The following is a 7,853-nucleotide window of genomic DNA, read 5'->3' on the forward strand; positions in this document are numbered from 1 at the left end:
TGATTTGGTTGTAATCAGCTAATTCTCTGTGGCTAATATAATCATAATGTAGTAGTAGTTGTTGTTGTTTTTATTGTTAAAAAAATTCAGAGTTCAGTGTTTCAGTAAAGAACCTTTTGTGCAATTGAATGATTATGTGGATGTTAAAGGTTGTTCATGGAACCATAGATGCCAATGAAGAACCTTTTTAAAGTCATTTTTAGAGTGAGAAGAAAATGTTCAAAATGTGAATTGTCTTCCTCATTTTCTCCCTAATCTGTTTTTGCTCAGTTCTCTGGTGCAAAGCCCCAGACAACAGGCCATTTTGGTTTGGATCCATTTGACCTAGGAAAACCTCTAGACTAAAATTTTGATTTCAACCATTTTTGTCTCATCATTTTCACCATATACATTTTCTTTCTCTCTGGCTAGGGTCCTTGATGTATTAAAGCAGAGAGCGCATTTTGAATTAACCTGCCAACTGCTTTTAAACCCTAAAAACACTTCTAGATTCCATTTCTGTAAAAATGCACGTCTCCTGCTGCCATGTCATTTATTAACTCAGAGCCAGAGTACTACAATTGCCAACATTTTATTAATAACTGTTAATGCTCCTCACCTCTCCTCGCTTAGCCTCTCCTGATATTTCCTATCCTTTTTTTGAGCTGAAAAGAGCAACATAACTTTTTTTGGATGATGGTATGCCCATGAGAAGGATCACTTTTCTTAATAAGAACAACAATATGATATAATACATAGCCTGTGTTTTTGATCAATTTCTTTTTCCCTTCATTCATCCCTGGTTAATGTTTTATCTAATCCTCATACTTTCAGAGCTTTTAGTTTTGCAACACTGACCACTACCGCACAAATGTGGTGATGTGGTCTTCTTCACAAAAAGACAAACCACACTTCTACACTCGCCGAAAAAAAAAGGTTCAAAAGCTGCCACTGGAGCGGTACCTTTTTAAAAAGCACACTCTTGTACCTTATTTACCCCTGAAGGATGCACATAAGTACCTTAAAGGTACATATACCTAAATGGTATATTTGCACCTTTTGAAACGGTACTGTCCCTCTGACAGCTTTTGCACCTTTATTTCTGAGAGAGTATATAAGCCATATTCTTTCTTAAATGATGTGCCTTTGAAAGACACCTTTTCTCTGGTTGGTCTACATTTACATTACATTTATATATTCACGTAGCAAAGTGATGTACAAATTAGGAAAAATGCAAGCAATTTTTTAATTTATCATAAAGGATCCAACAATGTGTACCACAATAGACTGGAATACTATCGAACATAATTATTTTATTATTTTATTTTTTTTTAATAGTATTTATAAAATGATTTTATGTTATAACAGAAACCAGTTTAATTCACAGAACACCTCAAATTAGGCCTTACTAATGTACAGCAAAGTTGAAATGAATTGACTTTTTTCTGTCTGCCAATAAGACCAAACAACATAAAAAAACAGAAAATAAAATATATTTACATTCAATAAGATATTTGCATTCAAAGACACATTTATCACAAAACCGTCAAATATTCCTTTAAAGAACATTCAAAAAGCTCACCCATAACAGTCACCCACAGCATAACAGTGAACCCAGCTCGGTGATGCCTAGTTTAGACGATCCTATATTTCCACTCAATCACAAACCCCAGACAGAACTTACCTTCCAGGGGAGCGTGTGTGCTTGACTACTCACATGGAGTCCAGGCAGAATCCAAAGTATATGGCAAAACTCACACGCACAAACAGAACGACAGAGAGATACTGAAAGACATAAAAGAGGTATATCCCCAAATTCAGAGAGCTTGAGCTCTGGTGCTCGGTGCTGGAGGATGAGTAGGTGAATGGCGGTCAGTCCTCTTTGAGAGTGAGCAACTCTACAACTGATTCTTGATGTGAAGGACTGACATAATCCGAACAGACTCAGAGTCAGAAAGCCACAGTACTGACGTCTGATGTTGCTTAGAAAGCACACACTCTCTGCTACTGGTCCTGTCGCTTTTTCTCTCCATCCCTCTCCTTTTCTCTCTCTCTTTCTCTCTCTCTCTGCTCTTCTTGTGTATTATCCCTGTACCCTTGTTTTTGACCCTCCTCCCCACTCACATTTTATGGCTAGACACTTTCTCTCTTTGTCTTGCCTCATACAGGCCTCATTCTCACACACCTCTTAAGATTGTGGTGTTTGTCTGACAGCTTGGACATTTTTTTTTTTTTTACAGGTTTCACACGTGAGATTGGTGTGTATGATCATTTCATTTGATCCAATCATTCTATAATTGTCTCTTGTTTCTCTTGCTTTTATATAAGAACATCAGTGATGGCATTTTCTTCTGGCCACAGGCCATGATGTCATAGCTTTCCAGAAATCTTCTGCATCAACCTGCTGCTAAACAACAAGAAAACAAAGTGTAAAGTTGGATTTCTACGCTTTTCTTTTCAGTCCTTTTGACTGAAAAGAAAAGCATCAGCGATGCGATTAGCTTCCGGAAAAAAACATTGTTCATCAAGACAATCCAAAAAGTGTTCCAGGGTTCTTTTGATCCAACATCCAAGACATGCTTCAAAGCAATCCATCTCAATGCATCCCATACATCTTTAATAGAATCTGAACTGCGGTGGAGATTACAGCAAGAAGCAGCCACCTACGATGGGGTGCTTTAGATAGGGATATTTTGGACTGGCAAATGATGCATATTATATCATAACTTCATAATCCTTCATAAACATACATATAGTTGAGCAAAACTTTCAGGATTAGGCCTGGAATGAGCCAAGGATATCTAAAGGAACACTATCAAAACATATCTGTATTCATTTTAGACTATAAAATCCAATTCCTGTCATTCCAGCTCATTCACTAATTAATTTAATCAAAACACTATTAAAGAGCTACAGTGCAGGATTTTTTTAAATTTTTTTTTGGTCAAATATCCGAAGGTCTAAACAACCAGAATTATCTCCTTTGACTTCCACAGGTTTAACAAGCAAAGACAAGATACATTATTTAACCCTCCCCCCCACCCTGCTCGCTTATGGCCCCCAAAACTCTAAACACGCCTCTGATTTACTCAACAGACTCATTCAAATACACTGATTCATTCAAGAAAGAACAAACCACTGCCATCATGAGTAAGTCATTGAATCATTCATTCGACTGATTCCTTGAGAAACAGCTTCCTCGGCTTCTTTCGAAACTAGTGTCGTTGGTGGAACACAGATAGACAAAGCAACTGACAATATTGCATCTAAAATGTAAGTTACCAAACATTTTGGATAATGGAACTGTTGTATAAAAGCAATATCAAACCAGTGACGTAATATTTTAGCAAGAGTTAATGTAAAAGCAATGTGTTTCTTTTGCAAACTAAGACTGTGGTCTTAGCATATGTGTGTGTCTGTTCCTGGTTTCCTGCTATTGCACTGTTTAAATTACTTCTCAATGTCAGTAGGTGAAAATAGGGTAGCCTCCTGTAACTGCAGGGTAACCAGAATGACTGCATGAAGCCGAGAATAACAGGGAAAAGCAAGGATGGGCAGATGGATTGAGAAAGGGAGGGCTGGATGATGAGATGATATGGCAAGCTTCAGGGTGACAGAGCAAATATTGTGCATCTGACACAGCAGCACACGGTTTTGAAAGACACATGATCCCATGCAGACATATAGACTCAGGTATATTAAAAATGAAATATTATATATATGTGACCCTGGATCACAAAACCAGTCATAAGGGTCAATTTTTTGAAATTGAGATTTATACATCACCCGAAAGCTGAATAAATAAGCTTTCCATTGATGTATGGTTTGTTAGGATAGGACAATATTTGGCCGAGATACAACTATTTGAAAATCTGGAATCTGAGGGTGCAAAAAAATCTAAATACTGAGAAAATCGCCTTTAAAATTGTCCAAATGAAGTTCTTAGCAATGCATATTACTAATCAAAAATTAAGTTTGAATATATTTACAGTAGGAAATTTACAAAATATCTTCATGGAACATGATCTTTACTTAATATCCTAATGATTTTTGGCATAAAAGAAAAATCGATAATTTTGACCCATACAATGTTTTGTTGGCTATTGCTGCAAATATACCCCAAATATATATATATATTAGGGATGCATGATATATCGGCCACCATATCGGTATCGGCCGATAAATGCTAATTTTTTCTGTTATCGGTATCGGGCCGATAAGAAAATTTGGCCGATATCTTAAAGCCGATAAATAATGCATTATTTCCTTCAGAGACACTTCAGATGCGCGCTGTTCGTTTGCAGCCTTTTGTGCAATTGTACGTTGTGTCGTGTGCTCCTCCCGTGACTATATATATGTGTGTGTGTGTTTTCCCTGTTCATCATCACCAGTTACATCAATTACATACAAAATTGCTAAAGCAAAATTATAAAAGTATATATTTTATAAAGCAAAATTTAAAAACTAAAAATAAAACGTCTAATACACATAATTTATTATAATAAATTATATTGAATTATATATTTATATTTTACTGACATTATGGTGGCATACTTTGGCCTGTGTTAGATGCAATTCTGAGGCTAGATTGGTTAAGTCATCCCGAAAATTATCTTTTGTCTTCAGAAGAAGGGAAACGGCATGATTTGTTTTCACTAATTTCCACCACCTCATGTAGCAGCCAACAATACAACAATATTCTCACTTGTCACGCACAGGAGGTGATTCATTGTTAGGTTTTGACGTACATGCATATCTGCCTGACGTACAATTTTGTGTTGTGTTCCACTGCAACTGTTGGAGGAGCATTTAGAGGAGAATTAATAGGGTTTCTGTTACAGTATGGTGGTCCATCATCTGCTCAGGAAGAACAGAACAGCAATCTCCTCAACTGAAAACCAGAAATAAGTAGTCTAAATCAATCAATGGAAAATGCTTTTCTGCAACTTGTTAGGCCAGCTGGTCAGCCCAGCCATTATGCCACAGAGACAAGATGGATGTTGTTTACACAGAAAAAAAAATGTTGCCCATATTTCCCAACTCTGTTGCCATCCACCTCATCTATTAATTTCATCTGGAACCTGTGCTGGACACATCCAAGGGATCATCAGATCCACATGTTTTAAAATAGCAGATGTTCAATGCTCCAGTACTGGTTTGAACTTAATCCAGGTTAAAAAATGGACATAATGGAATGGAATTCTGGAACCACAACTGTATTAGCAGTTTGGAATGAGAATCCATCTGGAACCGTTTCCTAAATGAGCCAGAAGATGGAGCTCCTACCTTTTAGTTTGTGTTGATTTCCATGTAAATATGAAATGTTTAATATATATGTATATATATATATATATCACGGTCACCATATATATATATATATATAATAAAATACATTAAATGATAGTGCATTAGTGCTGTTTTCTTTTCATGTAAAATTTTCTATTTCATACATTTATTTAATTGTTTCCCATAATTCATAATTCAGGAAAGATTAGGAACATTTGCAATGTTCTAAAAACTCAAAATATTTTGATAATCTTTTGACCAGATACTCTGACAGAACTTCAGTTGCATTTTATGTCTTGAAATGATTTTCTTTTGTGTCCCTGAATAATTTGTTCTCTAAAAGTGTCAAGATGGTTTTTATTGACAAGAGTTCCTCTGTTGAATGGAAGTAGAAACTATTGCTGTCTGATGTGGTTTTTACAGAGAGCTGGTCTTGATTGCCTGCTGTTATCACCACGACTGTTTCAAAAGAACAAGCGCAGGATGTTGGAAATACCTTCGACCGCTGTTTTTTTTCTGATGACGTGCATTGTTGAGTAATGCTTTGAATGTTTTGAAAGAAATCAGTGAATTATAAAATGAAATCAGGTGGTTTGTTAACCCTGATCTCTCTTTCTTTACTGTCATTGGCCATGCAAGAAAAGTTAGAAACAGGAACAGAACAGGGCAAAATGCAAACAAAACATAAAAGTCCAGATGGGAGACATGACATTCGGAGATAGTGGAAAGCCAGCTTAATTTTAGTGATCTTGTAGCAGACAGACATACTGAGCTACTATAAAACAGCAGTCCTTGCATTCATTGTTTGTTAATTTATCAAACGTGATGTGTATTAATTTAATTTAGTGATAAATCTCTCCTGGGTATCCGCAGAACTATCTAAACTTTGCTTTGATCCTGCTGCAACTGTGTTTTTTCCTATTCGACCATTTCAATAATAAAGGTTATGTCTGCTCTCTCTCTTTCTCACAGTCTGTAATTGATGATCACATTCCATGAACAATGACTGTGAATAAGTATGGCAGCAGACCAGAGGCTTTAATGAATGCCTGGTCTTGTCTAGTTGAGTGGCATCAAAAGGCCTGAAAAAAAAAAAAACACCAACGACACAAGCCCACAGCACTGTTCTGTTCATTTCTAGTGCACATCACACAATCACATGATATCAGTGATGCAGATTTCATTTCATACTATATATAAAAAGACATTAAAGGGCTAGTTTACTCAAAATGTAAAAAAAAAAAATTCTGTGGAGCCCCAGAGATGATTTAGAACAATTTTTCTATTGTTTTTGACAGAAATGGTTCAAGAGGATGGAGCAAACAGTAGCAGATTGACAGCGGCTAACAAGAGTGATAACAAGAGGACAACAGATGAGTAGTGTGATGAATGCTGAATGAAAGATGAAAAGATGCCACGTGATCTGGGACTGACAGAGTTGGAGAGGACAGATAGTGTGAGTGTGTTTTCACATGTGTTTGAGTTTGTATGTGAGTGTATAATCAAAGTCTCGGACAGACAGCAATTTTCAGTGACATTGATCTTACTGCCCTCCCCATTATCTTTCTCTCTTTTTTCTCCTTGCTTCTTTCTCTCACATTGAAATGCACCACACACATTTGTGTCTCCTAACCAAGTGTTTCCACCAGGTGTTGATTCATCATGCTTAGGTGTGCTTGTCAGGGTTCTGCCCTGACACTCCATTTGTCTTGTGTTTGTTTCTTGTGTCTGTTGTCCTGTGTCAGCACATGGCCTAGTTTGTTTTTCTCAGCCATGTGCTTCTCTAGCCCCTCCTCCTTGTTTCCTCTTTACCAGTATTCATTTAGTTCTCTTAGTCCTGATCTTTTGTTTGCATGTTTTGGTTGACATTTAAGTTGTTGGTTAATTTTAATAAATTAATTTTTTTTTATTTTTTTTTAGTCCTTTTGTTTTGTTTATTCTCTTGCCTGTTTTGGCGTAATTTGTGTTCCTGTGGAGCCATGTTTTGTCTTGTTGTGGTGTTAGAGTTCCTGTCCTGACATGTTCCTGTCCACTGGTTCCCTTGCCTGGTGTCTGGGGTGCTTTGGAGTTTATGGTCAATAAGTATCTGAGCTAAGCTCTCTGGTGCCTTGCTCTGGTCTCTCCACTGGCCTGGTCTTGCTGCCTCCTCTGCTGCTATAGTATTGTGTCAGTTGATGTCTGAGGCTGTTCCTGTTGTGGTATCACCTGTGCACCTCACAGCCCTTTTGTATTGATCTGTTTTGTCAATAAACCCTTGTTACTCACACTGCAATTGGGTCCTCCTTCCAGATCCATGACAGTGCTGGGTAATTGTGGCACTGGAGACAAATGAGACAGGAGACAGAGCTCCTTCATAATGCAATAAAAATTAAAGATCGCTGTCAGAGGGTCACAACCTTCCTTTTCCTAAAAACGTGACCTTGAATTTGTGAAAAGGTCCTGCTTAGTATTCAGTGTGTATATTGGGGGTTGGGCAGCAGCCAGTGATCTCCAGAAGTAAAATGGCTTTATGAACATACACGCTAAAAAATGCTGGGTTGTTTCAACCCAACTTTGGGTCAAATATGGACTAACCCAACCGTTGGGTT

Source organism: Sinocyclocheilus anshuiensis, unplaced genomic scaffold (genome assembly GCF_001515605.1).
Source record: "Sinocyclocheilus anshuiensis isolate Anshui unplaced genomic scaffold, SAMN03320099.WGS_v1.1 scaffold13, whole genome shotgun sequence".
In the NCBI taxonomy this organism is placed as follows: domain Eukaryota; kingdom Metazoa; phylum Chordata; class Actinopteri; order Cypriniformes; family Cyprinidae; genus Sinocyclocheilus; species Sinocyclocheilus anshuiensis.